The following is a 25,630-nucleotide window of genomic DNA, read 5'->3' as shown; positions in this document are numbered from 1 at the left end:
GTGAAACATGCATGATTTCTGATCACATTTTCCATATCCTACAGTAAGTTATTACTTCGATGATATGAGCTATAGCAACACACCCTGAGTACATCCTTATTTTCTATCCTCCCCAGTGGTATAAAGCTGCTCAACACTGTACCAGGCTTGGTATATGAACCGGCATCGATGTATATGTTAATTGTATCCTGGAACAGATTTAACAAGCTGTAATGTAAGTGTGAGGACTCCTATGCTAGCTGTATCTCTGTTATCTCTCCTCTCTTTCCTCCATACACACACAATCTGCGGCCTGGGCATCTGCAGTCTTGTCACGGAGCTGACACAGGTTATCCTGATGATAGCAGATGTCATTTAATGTGATCTCCAGGGGGGAGAGTGAAGGGGCTAAGGCTAATGGAGAGTGGAGCAAATCTGATTTCTGTTTGACAACATTGTGCTCCTTTCTAACTCCACCTGCCAGATTGCTTTGAACTAGGCACATACAGCCGGATACAGCTATAGAGGCTGGGGGGCGAAAAACAGGGGTGAGGTCGTTTGTTCCATAGCTGTGATCAACTGTTTTTTCTATTACTGCGGAATCTGTTTCCGTCTCAGACAACATAGGAAACGTGTTAATGGTAGCACTGCCAGCAGTCATGTTTTCACAAAGTCCAATAACTGTTGTTTACAGTTTTGGAAGATTTAAGTCATCTTTGTTCACATTTGCCTAATACATTTAAAGGAACAGGACACTGAATATAGAATGAACATCTGAAGCTATGATAATATATGTAAGTGGGTCAGTGATTACAGCAACTACACAGGCCACACCCAGAGGCAGTCAGTAGAGCAGTTGATTGCATAATCCTCAAAGCGTCTATTAATTGCCATGTCTCACTTACCATGGTATTTTACTATGCTGTGATGGAAGAGAGAAAAGTAATGCATCCCGATTAAAGAAATCCTATGGGAAATATTCTTGTCGTGTACATGCTAAGTTTTATCAATACACCTTAGGGGCAAAACAGAAATTTGACGTTATTATTTGTTTATATTATTTGTAAGCAAGTAAATCATGCAAAATGTTACCACTCTGTCATGAAAAATGTTACCATTACACACGCCCTAGTGAAGGTCAGTGGTAACATATGCACCGAGATGTAGGAGAGATAATACATGACTCAATTCTCAGAGTTGAAGTCTTTGTGACTTACAGGGAGGATATCTCAAATCTCACGTTTAAATCTACAGATGACGTACGTAGAGACGTACGTAACCAAGGCCATACAACAGATCGATCTGTGTCACTGGTAGTAAAGCATACTGTCAGTACTGGATGCTGGACCTTGATTTGCAAATTCTTCTTCTGCCAAATTGTTGGGACCAATTTCTCTGTAGATCTGACATGAATATGAGTTAAACAATGAAATGAAAATGAAAATAAAAATAGAAACATGTTAAACTTAGCTCATTCTGAACAGTGCACTCCAAACATGTAATGGCTAAACAGAAGCAGAAAACCGCCTGCTCTGTCCATCTGGCCAGAGTTTATCAAATAGTGCCACACACAAAGGTTTCATCTTCAGCATCTGATTGGGCACACAGCCATGGAGCTATGCAAAGATCTACAATCAGAAATGCACACACATACTGAGGCACTGATATGCAAACAGATACTGTAATGTGTGAACATATGCATGATGGCACACAATGCATCGATACATGCACAAACATAGCTGCAAACAGTGTTTGCACAATTTATTGATAAGCACTAAAACTCACACTGTGGTGTAGAGCACAGCCAAATGGTCAGATATATGTTTGAATGTAGGAGAGAACAGACTATGTTCATTCTATATGCATCATGCATTTGCAAACAAACCCCTTTACCTCCTCAGTTGACAGAAGAACCCTGTTATTTAATGTCTCATCTTTCCAACACATACAATTGAAATGCCAAAACATACACCACAGACTTTAGGGTGGACCAAAGATGGGAGATGGTACACACACACACACACACACATCAGACAGATGCTTGTTAGATCAAAGTTGACCAGATGCAGAAAGAGTATTGCGATGTGGAATAATTAACGAAAATCTAATGGCCATCAAAGTTCTATTTTTTTCCCTAAAGAGATGTGCTGAGGGATATGTCCAGTGTGGTCTGTGTTCTTACCATCAAAGTAAATGACTCTCTCACTATGGGTCATTACTGCAAGCGGCTTCTGTCAATAATGAGTAAGCAGCCCTTAATCTAATTTGACAGAGGGGCCACGGCTCTGCTGAAAAGCCATCCTCTCCATAAGAGCAATGGACTGCTCGCTGTGCACACTCTCACTTTGAAATGAGAAAAGGCAAAAAGCTAGATTAGGGTTTCTTTTTTACACGCATTTCTTTAAGCAGGTGCCCAGAACACATTCTGTGTCAAACAAGTAGTTTAATTTATCCTCTTTGATGCCAGTTGTGGGGTCTTCCGTTGTAATCAAAGTGTTTAAGCGCTCATGCCAAAATATATTGACTATGACTGATTTAATTATTGATGGATAGCTGCTTGGGTTTGCTGACTGACTCCATCTGACTGTCCTGTTTAATGCCCCAAGGATCAGAGGCCCTCTGCCCCTCACCTCTTCACCACTGCCTGTTACCACGACTGAGCACCAGTCAGACTGCCCTGTCAGCCAATCAAGCCTGCTCAATGCTAATGCAATGTGACCACTCTCAGTCCCCCACCTCTCTTTGTCACGTCAAGGGCATATAAATCCAGCACTATCAGTGTGTAACAGGGTTACTCACTCCGGTACTCAGAGCTCCTCATCACCCTAGGACCCTGGCCAAGGTTAGGAGCCCTCTTAGGCACAGAAGGTCATTAACGATTTATTCCTGTGACGGCTTTGCTAGAGACTCCTATTGTTAGTGGCAAATGTCAGAAGTCATGCAAAAAAACCTACACAGATAAAGTTGTGAAAGTTGATATTGGAAGGTAAATGAGTTATGAATGCTAAACATATAAATACTCTCAAACTCAGCACTGATCAAAATAGTTCAAAACCATAAAATCTCTTCTTCATTTTATTTTCCAATGAAAGATTACTTATGTTCTATCTTTTCTTTTACACTCAGCACTTTCTTTTTAAACCGCAAGAAATGTATAATCTCACTTCTGAAAGATCATGTTTTTCATTGTGTAACACAAATGCTTTCTTTTGTGCAAGATTATCTTTCTGCCAAGCCATGATGCTATCAGTATGATTTTTTAGATGCAGATATAACAAAACAAATGATAGGTTGGTGATGACTACAGGTTTCCCAGTTATCAAAAGTTTAACAAGCATCTGTCAAACAATTCTCTTTTTACATTTATTCAAGTATAATTATGTTCAATAGGTGCCTCATTCTGAGAGAACCCTTTCATGCATCCATGACCAATTACTCATAATGCCACAATGTCGCTTTTGCCAACACATGACCACCTTCAGGGTCACTGTTGGCAGACCAATTGTCTTGCACACCTGTCTGTGATCACATATGCAAATCTGATTAAATATTGAATAATCCAATACCATACCGTGCCGTGACACTCAAGTGAATTGACAAGTGGGTCGAAACATCTGCCATGCAGCTGCTGTTATGTAATGGTGGATTACACGGATTCTAAAATGTGATGAGAAATACGGTAAAGACAAACTAACATTTGGGGGCATTTGCTCCCTAAAAAGAAATGGGACAAGAAGATACAAGAATGTATAATCTGCTTTCAGTGCAACTTGGTTTTCCACAATATCAGCGTTTGTTAATCAGACAAAGAATGATTTGAAGATTTGTTAATTATCATAATACTGCTTATAATAATGCAAAGGTATATGGCTTTACATTTTTTATATCTGACCTTTCCCAGCATGCCAATAATAAACCATCCTAACTTTGGCTAAACATTTTTTTTACTGAACACTATAATAAAGGCACATTTTTGCCTCATTTTACAAAGTTTTGACATCAGATCTTATTCTCAGAACATCAAAAGGCCAAGTATGTGGCACGTACAATAAGATGATGTGTGTGAGAGTGTACAGTTAGCACCAATGTCCTCTCTTCATTTGGCCAAAGATGAGAGCACATTAGATGGAGACAAGAACTGGACAGAAATGTTATCTTTGGCTATAATGCTGGTGCAGCAGGTCTCATTGCGTCATCATCAGTCTGAGTCATCTCATTATAATAGACGACTTTGATGCGCTAGTGGTGGTGGTGGTGGTGTGGGGGTAGGGTAGGGGAGGGGTTTCCCGTGAAATTACAGACTCACAAAAACTATCTCCACTCAAGTCTCTCTTCAACTAATGCTTGACAATGACAATCTTCCAATGTCGGACTGATATCACAGAAGTCGTGCTGGAGTTGTGGCGCGCGCACGTAATCTCAGTCGTTATGGTGGTCTTCCGACCTAAAGAAATAACTAAAGGAAGTCCCCCGCTCGGAATATTGAATTAACCTTTTTTTTATTAAATAATCACTATAGCGTTTGTGGAAATAATATTAATCTCAAAAGGAATCTAGTTGTAGCCTAGTCTTGCAATATGAGACCCCCTGTCTTTTCAAAATCTCACCCTGTGACTGAAAACTAATGACTAGTTGTCTTCAGGTGTGAGTTGATTGTCTTCAGATGTAAGAGGGTTTCAGTCTTCAGTCTTTTCAAAGTCTTTTCAAAGTCCTCTAGTGTGCCCAGCATTAGACGTGGTTTGCAGCCACTGTAATACTGCAGGCATGCCTCAAATTGGTATGCTGATGGCGGCGTTCCCCTTCCTGTACACACCTTCTTTTGCTTTTTCTCTCTCTCTCACACACACACACACACACACACACACACACACGCACGCACGCAGACACGCACACACACATACCCAGAAAGTCTTTCACATGTTTTCACAGATTAAGAGAAATCACAGTGACATATGCAGTGTGCCTTCACACATCTTTGACCCACACATGTGCCACCAGCTACCATGTGAGTTTAGCCAGAAGCCTGTGTATGCGTGCCCAAGCGTATGACCACGTATGTATATGCATACGACTATATGAAGACGTGTGTATGTGTGTGTTACAGTGTACCGCTGTAGGTGGGATAGACGCCTGTGCCGGTTATGCACTTGTGTCCTCCAGGGCGAGATGTACTGAGAAAGCAAAAGGGGGATGGGAAGTCACATAAGCATTTTTCTCAATAGCCAAGACCCCCCTGAGCATTCTCCCCCCCATCTGTTCATCCATACAAACAGATGTCTGAGCTGAAATTGCAAGAAAGAAGCATCACACCAGTCTCATATATTGAGACTACAACGTAGTTTTGAGAAATCAAATGAGTTCTTGCCTGCGGGCTTTTGGGATATGCTGGTAGTGTAAGGCCTGTCTATGAAAGAAAAATACTGTGTATATAAGGTATATAGATTTACTTTTGTTTATGTCCTTTATTATTAAGATGCCTGCTTTGTTTCAGATGCTCTACTCTTACTGAGGGAATTGAGATATAAGGGGAATTTTCCATTTATTTTTCATCTTCGTTCAGCTATACCTCCTCCTATTTCCAAGAATGGAACATTAACTGGGCTTGACTTCATTTGTCAGAGCTTCTTTATGTCTCCTGCTAATGTCCTTTCTGTTTAAATAAGTAAACATCTCTCTCCTAACTCTGCGTCCCATTGGCAAATGACCTTGCCTGATGTCTGCGTCCCTGTGTCTCCACGTATTAGGGTACTGAGCCTCAGAATGCGAAGGCAAGGTATGGGGTGGCGGTTGAGACACCCCACCTTGCTTAAGGTAATCCAATGGGAGCTATGGTTCGAATCTCAGCGCTACATTTTGTGCGGCTGTGTCAAGCATGAACTGGCAGGGCGGGAGGCAATTACCGCCACTCAGCCAGCCATTTACCAGAGGAACTGGGGCTGCAGAATGGGCCAGCACTGCTCGCATTGGATTGAGCTCAATTTGGGTTAAAGCAGGAGCGACACTCCACTGAGGGGACAAGGAGTCCTCGGTTGAACATGAACACACATCAACACACTCAGCCATGTGCATATATGTACCCCTTCATACAGAGTTGAATGACGACAGTGAACACAGCCTGAGCCTTAGCACGAAATTAATCTGAAAGAGAAGGTACATTTATTGTAGTAGATAAGTAAAAAATTGTAACAAAAAAAAAGTCAGGGACGAATACACTCATGTATCCACTCACGTTATTGCCTTGACATACAAGGAAAAGTGACCCAAAGATAAACACTATTTGTAAGAAAGAGATGATTCTCTGACCCATACATTCAGAAAACATAATTATACTTTCCTTTGTATAGAAATCCCGTGGTCACAACTGTCATTCTTCCGGTATCAGGTGTCATTGAGACTAATCTGAGCTACCCAAAATAATAAAAGCTTCTACAAGTCAGGATCCTAAAGGTATGACATGTATCACAACAATTCAACAGATGCACTCAAGCTATCTAGTGTGCTAATGTATCACCATTACACATAACCACTTATGATAATGAGGTCAATTGAGGCAATTTAGCTATTCCATGCATTAACGTGTGCATATTTCTGTCAACATTCATAAAACACTCAAAGGCTATGAATAGAAGTTCCTTCTAAAAGGATTTAGAACTATACTATACTTTTTCACTTTACACAATTTTAAACACATACAACTATTTTAAACTACACACTACTACATGTGTTTTTCATAAATGTGCTTGTTTTTCTCAATCTATCCCTCGAAGCACTGCACTTACTTGTACGGTAAGAAAATCATTGCTTGCTGTGCGCTGATATTGGCCAGAGATCAAAAAGTGTTGGCAGTCTTTTACTCTTGGAAAACTGTAACCATCCCCAAATAGTGATCTGTTTTTACACACACAGCCCTAGTGTATGCCCTCTAACTCTCCACTCCAGAAAAGTGTGCTTAGGAACTTTTAAAGCAAAATGTCGACAACAATACAGAGGGAATTGATTAAAGCATTCATGTCCAACGCTGTTACACGCTAGAGAAATGTGAGCGACCAAGCAAACATTCCATTTCAACTGATGCTGGAAACAAGTTTTCGGTGTAAAAGCCCACGGCAAATTGTAATGATAAAGTGATACTTTATTGATCCTACAGAAAAATTCTCTTTTCACATTCTCCCTGCCCAGGGATTTTACAGGTCAGGTTTAGCTGTACAAAGGCAGCCCCAATAGAGATTACGTGTCTCTCCAAGGACACATAAGGAGGAACGATGCAGGGGGCTGTGGCGAAGTGCATAGGGTGGTTGGTTTGATGCCCAGTCTCCACGCCACATGTCCAAGTGTCCCTGAACCCTAAAATGTCTCCTGATAGTTAGCCAGCACCCTGCGTGGTAGCTGCTGCTATCGGTGTATGAATGTGTGCTCCAGTTGTAAGTCTGCTACATGACATCTAATGTAATGTAATGTAATGTCATGAATCATGATGCATGCCAATGTGGCTTGAACCAGAACATGTTGATAATTCAAACTATCTCCTGCAGTAGTAACCCCTGGATTCCACTGGTTGCATGTGCGCTGTCTTACGGCACAGCAGTAGTTTTGGTCCGTGCACCAATGTACGTCTGAGGAGTTCCTGTGGTTATTAAAAGTTACGGGCCATGGATGGAGCTTGATAATATGATACTTTATGTGGTGATTACACACCAACTAACGCTGGGAATGTTTTTGTTCACATCCGAAGGAGGAGAAGAAGTGTGGGCTTGCCTGTATTGGTCTCTTTTGAGATTTTTATCTTGCGTCAACACGGAGTGCACCGGATGTTTTAATGTTGTTTCGGCATCTGTGTTCCTGTCTCATTCTGTGCTAAATTGATCCAGCAAGCTCCAGCATCGGGCAAACATAGAAAGCCGTGCATATTTGTTGCAGAGGATTCCTGCCGGCCGGAGCTACAATGGATCGGAGAGACAACACAGTGGAGCTAGTGGGAGCTCATGCACTGACAAAATTGAAACCTCTCACCATGGCAGAGCGAAAAAGGAACAAACAGGCAGCTGGTGGAATTCAGCCTTATGTTTGCACCTACAGCATGTTGTTAACTATCGTCTCCATTAGGGTGAACTGATTTACAAGATATGATACTCCATCAAGTCAGTATCAAATATGCCTGCTATACTGAATTTCATGTATAACATTACTTGCCCCATATCCTTTGTAAGTCCCTGTACTGTCTCACATGTGTTATGTTTTGTGCATGTTTTCTGAACATTTAATCTTTTCTGTTAATGTGCAGTTACACTTGTCATAGGCACTATACAATTATTTTAAAAGGTTCCTATTTTTTGTTAAACGGATCAGTCGGTTTGGGTGAACTCTTGTCCCGGGCACGGGCCTGCAGAATGCAGATGAACAAATATCTCGCTAAATCTGGTACATTTATCATACATCTGTCAATGGCCAAACATTGACAAATGTTTCTGAGTTACAATTAAATTAAAGTAGAAATAGTGATGTGTGACCCATTGTTAATTTCGTTGACTAAGACTATGACAAAAAATATTCGTCAACGAACCTTTTTCACGGACGTAAACTAAATAAAAACTAAATAAAAAGGCAGATATGATGACAAAGACTGAGACGAATATAACTGACACTATAGTCTACGAATAGGAACGAGACAAAACTGTTAGGGCGGGACCAATGGAGAAGAGATCCAATCAGAACTACTCTTTTTGTGGGACAAGTTGGGAAGAAATCCAATAAGTGCAAAGCAGCGAATGCAACCCTGTGTTGGTGAAAATCGAAGGGAGACCGCGCCAGTGTGAGCGGGTGGAGTGAGCCGCTGTGCAGAAAAACTCTGCGGTTTGATGGACAAAAATGATAGTCAGGGATATCCTGCCTGTTAACGTTGTCAAGGGGAACAGCTAAGTTCCGCAATCTGTTTGTAGTAGGCTATGTCTCGAGCTTGAATACACAGAGCCATGTCCCCAAACTGACTGCGAAACTATATAGGAAATTAACTGTGAAACTGCCGCCTCCCTCCGTTAGTTTCTGTTCCGTAAATTACAATCAACTCCGACGCATGGACAACGTTTTAAATTAAAACCTCTAATTTTATTATCAAAAAGGCTTTGATGCAAAAGAAGTCCGAACACACACAGCGGCAGCAGTGTTGCTTAAAGGAAAGCGCAGTTGCTCAGTTTTATCAGCACATTAAAGCTGCGAACACACCGCACTGCGCGAGATTACTTACAAAATCAATGTACTAGCGCGTGGCCACGCGTCCACCCAAGAATCGGCGTCCAGCGGCGGGCGCTTGCGCGGCGCGTGGCTGCGCCTCATCGAAGCGCGTCAATCGAAGGCGCTGCCATTTGCGGCGCGGCCAACATATGCGGCAAACGCAGAAGATGAAATTATTTATCTTTTTGGCGTCGCCGCGATAGCCAATCAGCGTTGAGATTGCCCGGTGATCTGCAAGACGAGGTGGGCGTGTGGAGTGAGGACATTGGGTTTACAATACATTCTGCAAATATGTGTATTTTGCATCTGTTTAGCTGTTGGTTGTACTTTAGCCAAGGTAGCGCCGGTTAGCATAGTGAAACCAGCTGTGTGCTGTTCCGGAGGATAATATGAACCCAAACTTGACGGCAGTGTCCGTGTGCCGGTGTTGTCCTCCGTCAGCCGGCACACTTTCACTTTCAGGTAGGCTGATGTCTGCCTTTATTTTTGCATCTGAGCACACACTGCTGTTGTTATTGTGTTTAGTATGTTGCTGAATTGCTGTTAATGTGTGTGTATTTGCGATCGGGGTGCGTCTTCATGCTGTTTTAATGATATTTGTGACATGACTGCGCTGGTTACACAGTGAACCTACATCTGTATTTTTTGGGACAGCTGGACCATGTTATTGTTGTTGTTGCACCGTAAGTGTGACGGGTCTGATCTCGGCGTCGGCGTCAGGAATATATGGCCCAATATGATCAAGCGGCGAGCCTCTTGCGTTCACGCTGTTAACCGCCGCCATCGATGAGGCGGCCTGCGGCCGCGGCTGCGGTTAATATGGCCCAATATGACCAAGCGGCGAGCCTCCTGCGTTCACGCGGCCAGCCGCCGCAGGGGGCCAGTGCGGTGTGTTCCCAGCTTAACTGCGTGCTCCTGCTGCTGCCCAGGGGCGGCCTTAACGATCTCCGGGCCCGTTTCAAGACCTAGTGTGGGGCCCCCCACTTTTTTTTTATATTTTCTTTATTTTAAAGTTTTTATAAATAATGCTTGTGCATGCTCCCCGCAAAAAGAAAAAAGATTGTGGAATCCAGTTGGTTCATAGACAGATCATGACATAATGGGCCACCGGGCACAGGCTCTTAAAGCCCCCCCTCCCCCCTATCCAGTCAGGTACACTGATTTTATGTGAGATTATTACGAATGAAATAGAATACATGTTTTGTATTACAACCATTAAATCTGTGTCTGTATTGCATTATTCAAAACTTAATACCATTCAATGAAGAAAGAAACACTTAGTCGACTAAGTTGGCTGTAAATTTAGTCAACTAAAATCTGCTTATATTTAGTTGACTAAGACTAGACTAAGACTAAAGACTAAATGGTGTGATATTCAAAAGACTAAGACTAAATCAGAATTTGCTGCCAAAATTAACACTGTGACCACTGGTGGGTGGGTACAGTTCAGTTATGTGATTTTCTCACTGTTGCCTAGCTACAGGCGTTGCCCTTTCTGCAAAACTAATTAAGTATAATCTTATAAAACCTTTGCTTTTTGTCCCCTGGAACCGCATAAGTAACTTATTCTTCATATTTTCTCCTGCAGGTGCTTTTTAATGTGATTGTGCTGTCTTTTTGAAGTGTAATTCTACTACTCGGCTACTTCTTGAATAATTACATTTCAAGCAGTAAAGAAACAAATGCTTCCTATTAGTACTATACTTGTGCCCATTACAACAAAAACTGCCTGACAATGTTCTTTTTTTGGTTATCAAGCACAACACATGGATTATCATTTTTATATTTAACTAAAGAGGCTTTGAGGAAACACAAGACCATTATCCATGTATTTTGTGCCAAACTGAAGGGGGTTATTAAACATTCAGGAAGCAACGCAGATCCATCACAAATGTCAAGAGGACTTCATATTGTCAGCCTGAATACGAGTCCTCCATTCTGTTTTGACAGGGGCCTTGACCTGTCCACACAGCTGCATGAGGAAACATCTCTTTTGCAATCGCACGGCATAATTCTGTTGTTTTCTTTAGCTTGTCCGATTGTGTCAGGAATAATTAAGTTCCGTAAGTGAGTCCTTTATCTCTTTGGCTCTTTGATTATCCTCTGATGGTCTGGCTCTTGTGTTGCCAAAATCCTAACCAGAGGAATTATTCCAGTTTTGGTGCAAAATATTTTTAGCGCAGGCACTTTTGAAGGTGTTTACTGGGAAAATATTCAGACTCTACACTTGTGAAAATGAAGTCAACAGGAATATAAGTGAATTATACATATGTTAATGCCTTTACAGTTTTGTTTCGGCAAGCCACTGAATATCAAGTATGTTTTGCATTTTGTGATAGACAAACTATTTTTTGCTTTATTAGAACCTAGTCAGACAAATTAAGAGCAAAATTATAGTCAAAGCTAAATAAGTTTTTCTTCTACCCATTTGTAGTTATTTTATTGATAGAGCAAATCATTTTCTGCTGTTTTCTCTATCACTTTGTATGCAGTTTCTGTTAAACATTTCCCAATGAATTAATTCATAAATACCAGTGCATTTAAACTTATTTCGGCAGCCACACCTGGCTTGTCCAATTCCCAATTATTATATAATAATTATTACAGGTGACGTACCCCCAGACCCCCACTTATAATGTGTCCCCAAATGTTGAAGCGAAACCGACGCCCTTGAAATATAGCCACCAAAGGATTTGATTCTCGGATGAAGAGAAATCAATTTTGAGAGGGGGTGCTTTTCAAAGCAAGCCAGTCCATTTTGGGGCGACTTACATTGAATTTCAGTCATTTTCTGCAGGGTTAGGGTTGGGCTAGGGTTGCTATCTCCCACAAGGAAAGTCTGACACTCATGAAATGCAACTTACTCCACTTATTAACATATGTCATGTAAATATACCCAGTTGTCAATTGAAACATGTCCACCATGAATTAAAAAATACAGAAGGCATAAATTAGTTCATAAATTCACCAGAATGCACAAAATGGTATCTTTGAAACACATTTTTTTCTGGTGGAGTACCCCCAGACCCTCACTTATAATGTGTCCCCCCCAATGTTGAAGCGAAACCTACGCCCTTGATTGGGTTAATACATTGGTATTATCGTTTAAACTTAAATTCTGTTTTGGTGTTCTTCTTTCTCCTTCTTGCCGACCACCGAACAAGCCTTATAGTAAAGGGCGGCTGTAACACAGGAAAAGGAGTCTATTTTGGTGGTGGTGCATGCTGAGGTGGGGGTCATAAAGATGTATAACCGAGTTTTCAATTAATACATCCGCAAAGGTCATTAAGCTGCTGGTTTGGGAGTGCAGAACAATGCTCTTCTAGGATAAGAACGAACATGCTAAAATCAGCCTAATTAATAAATGTGATCCCTTGCTTTTTTTGTTCCATTGGATACCACAGGGACTGAGGGGTATATGAGTAGTGGTACCCCTGGAGCTCAGGACACTGAAAAGATTTCAGGATTAACGGTGGAACAGCAGGGTTTTTTTCCACAGCAGAGGGCACATGAATCAAACGCACCCCTGTGATTTGTCCTTCACGTTGGGCAGATGGAATTGTGTCTGTTGCTGCCTGTTTGATGGCCACCAAATGATCGTATGACACAATGATAGGAAAAAGGGGACAGGCGTGACTACAAAGTCATGGCCTATAAAAGCAATAAAGAAATGATCTCGCTTTAAAAATTTGATTTAGTCTCCTTATTCAAATTTAGCTGAAGTTGAATGAATTAACAACATAACCACATTTTGTGGTTCCAGCCTGCATATAATATTATTGGGTTTTGGACTGTTGGTTGGACAAAACAAGCAATGGGAAGACATTGCTTAAGGTTATGTTTTGGACATATTTCAGAAATTTTTGACATTTAACCTACACATTAATAGGCAATTGATCAAGAAAATAATCACCAGGGGCCTCATTTATAACGGTGTGCGTAGAAACCATCCTAAAACATTGCGTCCGCACAAAGCCAAAAATGTGCTACGCAAAAAAAAAAAATCTGATTTATAAAACTGTGCGGCTCACACCTGCACGCAATCTTCCCTTTATAAATACCCACCTGCGGTAGACGATCTCCCGTGTCCTCCCACTTCACCTCCCAGTTTCATCCCACAATCTACCATAAATGGTGAATGCTAAATAGCTCCTGAATATGGTGACGCTCTTAATAAGCACAACATTTTGACTGACACGAGGAAAAAAGGGAGGCAACCGGCCGCAAAGAAAGCGACTGGGAAGGAAGAAAGCCCGTGACGTGCATGTGCTGCAGTAACTGGCACACAAACACACACTCGCGCGCTTATCACATATCATGATTGGCACAGTCGTTATAGTCTTTGTAAAGCAGTTTCGCCCAACTTTGTACTGTATGTAATATCACGTATTAGCGTACTAGTAGCCTACTATATGTAGGCATAGCCTTTATAAAATATGGTGTGACAAGTGAAATAATGCCTATAGTCTATTCGAGAGCATTGTTTATCTCCCGTGAGATCCACACATTTCCAACAACGTCAGATTATAGATTAATCTTCCAGGGTGAATTCTTATGGGAAAGAGTTAGTTTAGGTTTTCCGTGTTTTGTTATCAGTTAGACTTAGAGGGTCTAAATAAATAAATAAATGCCATTGCCATACACAGACATGCAGTTACTCTCTATTCATACAGTCCTCTTGGTGTGCATCTTCAGTGTGAATATATTTCAACGTTGTTTTCTTCAGGAACCCACATAGCATGCTTTTGCAATGCCCCCTGATTTTACCTTGATGTGATTTACTCTTCCCCCAAGTTGTGTAAGTGTGAAATGGACCTATTAGTGCCTGTCCCCGAGAGGAATCTACCTAATGATATTCCAATGTGATTCAATGTTCCAGGTGTGGTCATGGTGTCTTGCTTTTTTTGCCTAAGCTTGTCCACTGGGTGAGCCAATCTATCAGCTTTGTGCTGTCAAGTCCCAGAGGCAAAGCTCCCTGGTCCTCCAAGGTCTTCTTAGACATGACTGACTGACCATATCCCCATTCTTTCCATCTCACTTACATAGAGAGAAGCCCTGAGTGATGAGAGGGGACATGGCTGCTGAATAATATCTCCATAAAAAGATAAAAACATGCTGTTTGAAGGGGTGACACTAAACTCGTTAAACCTTCTTTTTCTTTTGAACCTCTCTTTGGCCATACTAGGTAGGATCTATTTTAAGTGTGCGACCTTTACCAGCAACCTCATATCTAGTGGAAAAAATGGAGTGGAGAGTTATTGAGGAAAATAGCAGCTACTTGTATCATTGTTGAATTGTGATGAAACTACTGTATGTACCACAATCACACTGCCTACACACTCACACTTTGAATGTAAATGAACGGATGCTAGAAACGGATTATCTGCATAAATGCAAATCCTTTGCTGGAAAAAAGGACACTCTTGAACAGTAGCCATTTTTCTCCCCCTATGATACTATTTTCATTAACAAGCCATTTTTAAAAGCCTTAAATGGCTGAGGCAGCTCCGTTAATTGTTGTCTTTTGATACCCAGAGGCTCTTTCACAATGAAAGAAAAAAAATATAAGGGTAAGCACTGCCTGACAATGTTACCATGACAACAAGCTTAGATGTATATAATCAAACTCCACTCACCACCACAATACACGTGGTCCACACACACACACACACACACACACACACACACACACACACACACACACACACACACACACACACACACACACACACACACACACACACACACACACACACACACACAAAACACACAAAACACATACAAAAATGCAGCTTACAAAGGCTTCCTGACTGAAGCTGTATAAGCACACATCATGCTGGGTTGAGACGCACAGCTGTTGACTTGTAAGCTTGCCAAAAGTGCCCAACCACCTCTTTCCTTGGACCCAAATCAAATCCCCAATTTGTTTATGTTATTATGTTAATAAAGGGTAGCATTTCCATATGAATACCAATATTATTTTAGCAGCAAGCCAGGCATTACAGTGAAGATTGTGGATCGCTGGCAAGGAGCAGAGTGTAACATGAATGGGGTTCCATTTGGAGCGTAATTTCACTCATCTGATTTTCTCTTCCTCACATTATCTGAAAAGGAGTATTTTTAGAGCGCAGGTGCTTATCCTCTTTGTGGTGCTTGAGGCTAATGTTAAATGAACACATCAATCTTAGGCGTCTCATAGTGAGAGGGGAGCAGCAATGGCCCAGTCATAGTGGTAGTGGGTTCCCTGCCAACTGTGCGATTTCTTAAGCTTTCTGTTTTCTATTGCTATAGTTTGCTGCAACCATCCAGGCATTAATGGCTTCTCCGTGTGATTCATTCATGTCACTTGAGTAATGCTAATTTTAACTAAACTCTGGCAGCATAAATAACACTGTGGAGTACAAAACTACAACTGAAATATTCACACAACAGTGTCAATTTCAATCCATTGACAATTCCTAGCTTCCAATCACACGTGGATGATAAATCCAGAGGCATTTCAAAAATAATCCCTTACTCTACTGCCAGTAACCTACTTGATTCAAATTTCTTACGTTAATTACACAGCATTTAAATATATCAACATGGTGTGTTAGGCTAAGTGCCAAATAAAGCACTGATCTAAATCCAACTACTTAATCAATCATATCATGGTGTTGTGAATCATCACTCTTTTAGCTATCTTAATCACCATGGGTCAGTAATCATTAAACGTTGTCTAATGCATCATGGGCATGCATATATGCTATAAAGGAAGTGGGTATGGCATTTTTGTGCTGTTGTTAAATCCAGATGGATGTCAGTCAAACACATATTTCATAAGCACCAAAAAGTGCACCTCCTACAATATCATCAACCGTAGTCCTTCCTGGAATAGAAAGGTAAGGTCCCTTGACAACTATGCAGTATCTTAATGTGGAGAAACGTCTTTCCCCCACCCAACCATATGTAGTCAAATTGGGTAATTTTACTTTTCTCCTCATGGATTCTGAAAAAATAGATGGTCAAGAGCTTTCTCGAGTGAGTCCTGAATTCATCAAGTAAGTGAGGTACAGTTTGACTTACATTGAGGGGAAAAAGATGAATGAAAAAGAAAGTGTGTTGCTGCAGTATAATCTGATTTAACGGAGTGGGGTTGGCAGGAGGGGGGCGAAGCGGCGGAAGGGACGAAGCCCAGTGTTGACAGAGAATGCTGAAATCGCCATAGTTTCTACATAGTTTTTTGTGCTGTGATTTGTGTCGGGTTACTCTATAGGAGTCATTAATGAGAGATTAAGACCAGAAAAGTAGTATAATCGGAGATCTTTTAAGTGGCAACACAATTCTTTTTACACTTTTAAATGCAGCCAAGGATACAAGTGATCCCAGCTGTCATCAGTAGGTGTTCACTTATAACCGCCATATCACATGAAAACAGATCAATATGCCAGTGACAGACCAGTTTGACTGTAGAAGGTGTGGAATTTTAGCCTCTGGTCTAATTGTCAGTTGCGCATCGATAGTTTGGAATAATGCATTTTTGAGCCTCTTGACTTATTTCCTCTAATGTGGTTTGTTGAGACAACAAATGCCATCACCACAGTGGCCATTGCTTCCATCTGCAGGCATCTGATTGATTAGCCAGTCTGCTGTGTGTTGATTGGGAATTTTTACACAGTAGAATCTCTGGGAATTGCCTTTTGTAGGTCATCGATTGATTTATATAAGTGGGACAGCATTCTGACGTGTTCAACTGACTATTGATTCACCATTGTCCATAGCTGTTCATGTTGTTGGAGATGTCGCAGTGCGACTTCAGTGCTGCCTGCCACACACCTAAGTTGATGGGTAATGTATTTCTCTGAAGCATGAATTAACCGTTATTTACAGATTTTCTTTCCAGCACAGAGATGACATTGTGTGAATAAGCCCTGTTAATGGGCAAAGCTTATGTGAACTACAACTACATTTACATTTGTAGAAGTAGATGATGAATGCAATGGAAGCATTATGACATAAACAGCATGCCCTGCAGCACTAACACTGACCTATTGGGAAAGGAAAACAACACCAAGCTTGTTGTGCAGTTTGTTGGCTCCAGCAAGGAGAACAAATGTACTGACCTGAAAGGCTGTGAATGTTCAAGTGTCCCCGGACAATTATATAAGGCAGAATGAGCATAAATCATGTTCGGAAATCAATGAATACAGCAACGGTACAGTGCATTCCGCAACACCATATCATCTTATTCACAGCCAATATAGAGGCACCCTAGGCTTCAGCTGCACAGTTTACACGAAAACTCCTCAATCATTCACACTACTATATGGGATAAAGACTCTGCACTGGGTCTTACACTCCACAAATATGGACAATTCTCCTTGCGCAAAATTGTCGATAATGAAACTAGATGATGTATAGGTGCCTCTGCAATCAATATTTCTTAGCAGTGCCACATAGCCTTTTTGTTAGGTTAAGTGCGCCAACAACACGTTGTAGCCATAATAAATGAGTCAAAGAGCAGTAATGGAGGTATATTTTGCTTGCCTGTTTGGATATGCACCATGTCATAATAGATCTCTTTGAAATTCCATTTACTCCGTTTCAGGTTAACAAATTGGAGGAAATCTCAATTTCAAAGCAATCTAATTGAGGTTCATGGTTGCTTGAAAGGTTGATTCATTTGTTCATATAATGGCTTACAGCTGTTGCTGTTGTCAACTGACATGTGTGGTCTTTCAGTCATCAACCACTTTTTAATTTGGGAAAAACAATAAACAAAACAATAAACAAACTGTAGATCTAGTCCTCGACTAGATCTACAGTTTGCACAATGAGACTGAGGGATAAAGAATAACAGTACACAATGATCGCAGAGTTCATAAACTGGGCTGATGTAAATTTAATGAAAAGATAAAAGTCCCCCCCTCCCCCTTCTGCGACACGTTGCCGTTTCAAGGCTTAAAACGGCACCATATGCCCAGTGAATCCGTCCCCAGGGTCACCTTGAAAGCATTAGGATTTAATATGATTGACCGTGCAGTTTTAGCAAAGGATTAACGCGGTGTTGCCCGTATGCTCCCTGAAAACGAGAGAAGTCAACATTATGCTTATTGGTATGAAACCACTGGGGGAGAGAGAGTGTTTGGGGATCTGCCTGACAAGTATTTTGGGGCTAGACAGATGGAAATGTTGCTGTATTGAGTGAACACGGACGAGTAGGTCAGTTTGTCAAACTGGATGATGAGGATACCGTTAGCTTGAAAAAGTCTGAGGTGAATATGATGAGCTGTGTGACTTAATAATGTCTCCCCCCCCAACTCTTTTGCACTCTCTGTCTCCATCCTCCACATTTGGGGTCAAGCATGGCTTTATAAATGTTATCTGATCGCTGAGAGCTTTCCAATGCCTAGATTCCGCGGTGAAATTAATCTCTGACTAAAATATTGACGTTCACAGAACCTATCAAGTGAGGCGAAAGCAATCAGGCAATAAAGGAGGAGGTGTGAGTGGGGGAAAAAAGAAAAAGCATTGCAGATAAGCACAATCAATCGGACAGCATCACCTAGGGTTTAGGGGCTGTGCTGAGGCGTTGTATGGGAGTTGAGTTTGATCAACTACAGTACAGGCGCAAAACTGAAAGAGTGGAATTAATCTAAAATTGTTTGACCTTGAAGTTTGACCTCGTATTAAGGTAATCCCAGGAAGCAGGAAAACTGCATATGTTTTAAGTTTATTACAAGGCATGACGATAAAACAATTTCTGAATCAGTTTCCAATTCCCTTAATTAAAAGGCCATTTGGCCTTAACTTTTCCAAATTAACACTATAGTGAACCATTCATCACTTGCAATACAGTATAGGTATGCAGGACTCAAAAACTGACTTGCATAGCCTGATGCAACATAACCGTACGGCTATGGTTTTTGTGATATGCATCACATAGTATGTTAAACTTAAGCAGCCAATATGATTCCGTTGAACAGGCCTTAATCCTGGACAATGGCAGGCGTACATTATATTATACACTATATAATGGTGACCTTCCAAATTCACCTTCCAGGGTTTAGAGGAATAATACAAAACATGTTAGCGTTAATCTTCTCTGCTATGCTTCAATCCTCTGTAGAACCCTGGGGGAATGTCACAAAGGCACTCCCGCATATACCTCCTGGCAACTAGGGGAACAGGAAAATAATACAATAAAACATTCATCATTCATTTTGTAATGCTGAGGTTGAGGGAAAAAGGAAAAGGGAGAGCGGGAGAAAGAGAAAAGAATCGCAACAAAATCAGGTGCACATGTGTAAAAGAGACTGACAGACCCTTTTCATGTGGAAAAATAGAACTAATTTATTTCCCCTCAGTAAGGCCTCTTGTTTGCAATATGCATGTCACCTAGCACAATGAAAGGAGGACAACCCCTGTAACTGGTGTAGTGCTAAGAATAGATATAGGCTAGCCTCCTTTTCTTTTTTTGGGAAAAAAATAAAAAAAGCTGAGGAGAAACTCCACTTGCAAACTGACCCAGATAAGAGCAACAGAAAGCTGAAGTCTAGAGGTCCAAACAAAGTTGAGAAATAAGGGGTAAAAAGAGAATGAATATTTTAATAAGCAAGCTGTCTCAAGGAGGAGAGAAAATGGAATAAGAATAAAAACAAGCAGCTCTTGTAAAAGTTGGTTCAAATTGTTGACTTGCAAAAAGTACATTTTCTGAGAACATGAGCAGGCAGCATCTGTTGAAGACCAAATGTATGTGTACATATCCCCCTGCCTGGTGGAGTGCACCATCAGCTCATCATTGTTACATCGCAGTTGCATTTTTTTTTACAGATGGCGAAAATTCACTGATTCTTTTTGATACTTTGAAAAGTTCATGTCACTGGGCTATGGGTTAGCTAACATGACCTTTGAGAGAATATAACCTGATGCACACAAAGCTAATGAGCCAATATGCAAATTGTACCGCACCAATCACATGCATATGGCAAATTTTGCATCATTTCCTGACCCTAGCACTAAATGCTATGCAGACTGAAAATGCTAATGCATGCTGCAATATGGAATTTGTCCTTGTGCCTAGCTAGCCTGCAGCTCCGCTGAGCATGGCCTACAGTGTCTAGACTGTCAACTCAACTCCGCTCTGCTTCTCCCTCTGAGGAGAGGGGACTCTGACCCCGGCATTATGACACTGCTCCAGAAGAGATTATAGACCCTGATACTCCGCCGAGCATGCATTATGCACACACTGCCCTTTAACTAAGATACATGGGCTAGGTGCCAACTCTGTCTCAGACCTGCCGACTCACGTTTGTGTTGGAGAAGTAGCAGAAACAGCCTAAAACAGAAAATGGCACATATACAGGAGATATGCAGATGTACAAACATCATTATGACGCATTCATAATACACACACATGTCAATATAATGAAGACGTGTATGATGGTGTGATAAACATTCACAAAATAGACGAACAGCAGCGTTTGATCCATGTGGGTTTTGGGGGCTAAAATAAAATTAAAAATCTTAATATGTAAAAGGTTGAGCAAGTGCTAAAACATCCAAATGGGATGCGGCTAGAAATAACAGCTTGCAACGCTCCCTTGATAACCACTCCATTTTGAAAAATTACAGTAGCTACAGTGGCCTTCAAGGGCAAGAAGCTAGTTACTAAAGATAGCAATATCCACCACTTAAGTCTTTTCACAATATCAAGTGATGAGGAAATTATGTATTTATTTATTCTATAGTATTTATTCTTCGTCCTCCAACAGGTGCATCTCCCTAACCCACCATAAAAACGCATATGGCTGTTAAGTTGTCGATTCTGTGCTAACCTGCAAACCATGTCTTGTTTGGGGTTCTGGACTTAACCTTCAGCTATCTATTATCCAGGTCTGCTTGCGTCTACATTTAATTCTACAATGAAATGGCATTCATTTTGTTTCTAACTTTGATTGTGGTAATTCATTAATGTCTCTAGAAATTAACAAAAAAAAAACCTTCCAAAACTCGCTTGGTAGGCTATACAGTATCATCTCACTATCCTTAGCTAACAACTTTTCTCAGTGATCTTTTTGCCTTGTTTGAACCTGATATTCTATGACAAATAAATGATCGTGTTTTACCTCCAAAAATGCAGAGCTCACAGGATTTCTGTGCAGCCTTGAGCAGAACTGGCAGTCCTCCATTATAAGGCTATGATATATTAGGGCATTCAAATCCACTGCTTGTAAAGATCATTGCTACATTACCACGTTTTTCCTCATCTGGATTTTAGGAGCTGGAAAGTAAAAAATATATAAAAAAAAAAAAATTATGTTGTCAAAATGTGAAAGGACATGTGACTGACAATAGGAAGGCAAAGAGAAGAATGAGTTGAGTGTAGTATAATACTACTTCTAATACAACAGATTTTAGGGCTTAAATGTTGCGTTGCTAGAAAGTGTATACATAAAACCGACTTTTTTACTATTAAGGCAGCATTTCATGGTTTCTTGATAAGTCAGCATCTAATTTACTTATAACAAAACTTCTGAACAGGAACCAGTGGCACGCTCGGGAATCACAGTCTAGGTCAAAAAAATGTGCTTCTCATAGAAATAAATTAACTAGATCTTATAGGCAACAGAGAAAGTCTGAGAAAGTCTAATTTGTCAGGTTTCATTGTTACCCATCCACCCATGTGCAATATAGTGTAAATTGTTTTATAAATGTTACATATAGGCCCTTTAAAACAGTCTAAGGTCAACACTTAAAGGTGTGCCATTACAAATGAATACCACTGAAGTTAATTAATCGTGTGAGCCTGTGATCAATATAAGAACTAGCCTTACAAACATAAAGCCAGCTAACTATAGTATGATGTATAAAATGACTGTTTTTGCCCAATTAAGCCCATTAAAAGGACTATGAAATAATGCAAGTGATCTCTTCTATTTTTGTCACTTGCAAAGGAGGAGAGCCAGACAGAGGGATGAGTTTGTGTGTGTGTGTGTGTGTGTGTGTGTGTGTGTGTGTGTGTGTGTGTGTGTGTGTGTGTGTGTGTGTGTGTGTGTGTGTGTGTGTGTGTGTGTGTGTGTGAGTCCAAATTGACTCTGCCCTGAAGGCAACAGCTCAAACCTTCTGCTGTCACATATAAACAATGAGACCTGGTTTGATGAACTGACAATGACATAGGGCTTGTGAAATTGTATTCAAATTACCTTTTGCATGACTGTGGGACAAAATGGGTAGTGACACATGGAGGAAGGAAATAAAGACCACGCTCCAACAATGGAGTATAGTTGAAAGCTTGGGTCTGGTATGATTCATAATTATATAACTGCAAAAGAAATCACTGTGTTGGGTACATACACATGTGCACACCAGTAAAGCGTGCCTGCTGTTATATACTGTTGCCAATGTCCTTGGCCCTTCCTGCAGGGCACGAGTCTCATGAGATGGCAATGATCAGAAATGGAACACCCCACAAACTGATCCCACCATCTTGGCAAGCTGGTAATTAAATATTAGCCCTTGGCACATAAGTATGTAAATGCTGATTCCCTGCCCATGCTTGTGCCGCATTAACCCATCCCAGCCCTGACCCACCAAAAATAAAAAGCCTGATCAGTAGAGAAGGCCATGCCAGGTCCTGTTGCAGGCAACTTTATATCAGAGATATTATTAACCTCTGCTGTAGGCAGACACAGATCAGAGGCTCCTCAATTTGAGGCCCTCTGCTTAACTGACTGAATGACTAATGCTTATAGTGGAAAGGGTGGAAAGGAGGGTTTGGAAACACAGTTGCTATAAGTCAGGAAATAAGTTGTGCGGGTGGCAGTGCAGGATGTGAGATAAAGAATATAGAGATATATTGTTCATAATTCTTAAGATGTCAAAGGCCAAATGGATATTTTTCTATCAGCAGTGTTAAGGCAGGTGGGTAATATACGGATAGGGGCTTAATATATATTATATTATACTATTTTCCCATAAAGCCTATCATTGTGTGGTAGAGCATTGGCCTTTCTGTTAACAGTCCGGTTTATGGATGCATACCAATTGTTTTGGTATGCATATGACTCACTCACTATGGACATTTGTTTTGCTGCAGACTTAATGACGCTCCATCAAACATATTGCTGTATGATTGCACACTCAATATTTAACCCCGAGTCAACCAGGCAGTTAGTGTAAGCTATTCTTAAATGGATATTCTGAATGAATTAAATTCTAACAGGACAAATAAAAAAACTTTGACCTTTACTGGTTCAGGGTTTAATTAATTCATACCCTCTGGCTGTGCTTAAACAGCACAGGGCATAATGTGTACGTTGATTCAAGCCTGTCACTAGTAAGGAGAGTTTTATCAATCACAGCCTCTGGCTGCATCTTTTACTAACTATACTTTATGTGTCTTTTTTCCTAAATTGGAGTAAGATATGATGGAGAAGGATGATGAAAGTAGTTGTAGGAAAAGAGTTGCAAGAAGTATTGAAGAGGACTACTACAACTCCAATCAATTATCTCCACGTCTTCTTCTTAGTCTGCCTCACCTCATACGTATGCAAACGGATTAGTTCAGAAGAACGTTCAACACATACGGAACAGAAACCATGCATAACTGATCTGTTATACACTGTATACAACAAAGAAGAAAAGGATTATGATACAAATCAATTGTCTGTAGTGGAAGTACCATTTGGAAATCGGATGGCATCTGAAAAAGATTCCGTCATCTGCTGATAAGAGACATAAAAAATCTTTGATTCCCAACACCTTTTCATCAACTTGCTCTATCGCACCCAGCTCAAGATCTATATGGCAAGAACGCACAAGCGTGAACGATATTAAGTTTTTAACACAATACATGCAAATGTATTCTTCAACCTTGCCAGGCTCAACTTATCGAATGCCTCCCCAGATAAGTCTGTCTGAAAGATAAAAGGGAAATGTTCGGACACATTAATGATTAGTTGCTAATGACTGATCAAACAAAACATACTGCCGCTAGTAAGGAATGGTCTAATAAGGTCTTTTGAATACTGAGCAATCAATAAGCCAGTGCCCGATATCTGTAAAGTCCGAGAGATGTACTGTAAGTTAAAAAAGAGCTGCTTTGAAATGAATGCATGGATGAGCTATCTGATCTATGAAACACAGAAACCAAAATACCCCAAAGTTCCCTGCTGTGCTGGTAAATGAATTTGAATGCCCTTTTAGAGACTTACACTTTTGACCAGAGATACACTGTCACAAACCACCTTATATAATGAATCAATGCACCTTCTCTGTATTTTCGTCTCCTCCGCCCGCTGCTTTCTCTCTAACCAATGTTGACATTTGGCTCAAAGTATATTGATTTATGCTGGGAAGTGGAGCGCATATACACGGCTTGAAGTGTGAGGTAGAGGGTGCAAAATGGGAACAAACTGCAGTCAGTGGATCTTTTTAAGGTTGGAACTTTTCATTTGAAGTGCACTACAGTCTCATCGGTCATGAACATGAGGACCATAACTGACAACTTATTTACCTCAGGAATATGTTTTGCCTATACATCCCAAGCATATTGTCCATTTTATTGTACAGAAGTGAATGTCCCTCCAAAGAAAAAGTATAAAGTAGATAAATGCCTTCAAGGATCAGTTTTGAAAGCAGTTCCTGAATTCATATCTTAAACTTGAGAAGCTTTGGAAAGTGGAAAATAAATCTACCTTCGGAATAGAATTTCATGCAACGGATATTCATTGCATTTTATCACTGTTTGAGTGTTCTCAGCCTCTTGTCTCTGGTTGCCTGTATTTCCTTCTACTGAGAGCATCTCTACAATTGTACGGGCTGACTCCGCATTTGTGAATATGTATAGGATAGGATTCTTGAACAAGGTATTGGAATCCAATGTACAATAGACTGGATTCCATTACCTGATCACATTTCTTTTAATAAGAAAATGGAGATAAGAAACCAGATGAAAGTATGAATATGCATTACGGTACCTCAAATTCTGGTTAAAGAGGCTGGTGTAGAACTGAAGAAAAGGTGGTAAGTTGGTCCATTCTGTGGAAATTGGCTCTCATGGAACATTTTGAAATTGTTCAGACACGAGAATGAACGAGATTGCAGCAATCGGATGCAGATCTAAATTAAAAGGTACACCATAACACCCTCATCTCATCAGATACACTTGCAATGCTGGGCTACAAATGTTACCACTGTAAAGGTACAAGGAACTTTTAAATATTTCTGAAACAGTCAAATTGTTCCTCTGATGATCATAAATTACATGTAACAACAAAGAAGACCATAAGTGCAAAGAATGTAACATTTACAGTTTTTCTTAATGCCTATATCATGGGTATGCTCACCCAGGAACTACAGCTGGCATAGTAAAAACTATACAGTTTTTGTCCAAAGGGCGTGCAAGAATGAACACAAACTGAAAGTTTCTCAGAGCACCTTT

The sequence above is a fragment of the Ammodytes marinus genome (genome assembly GCF_949987685.1).
Source record: "Ammodytes marinus genome assembly, chromosome: 22".
Taxonomy (NCBI): Eukaryota; Metazoa; Chordata; class Actinopteri; order Uranoscopiformes; family Ammodytidae; genus Ammodytes; species Ammodytes marinus.
This window is presented reverse-complemented; position numbering follows the sequence as displayed.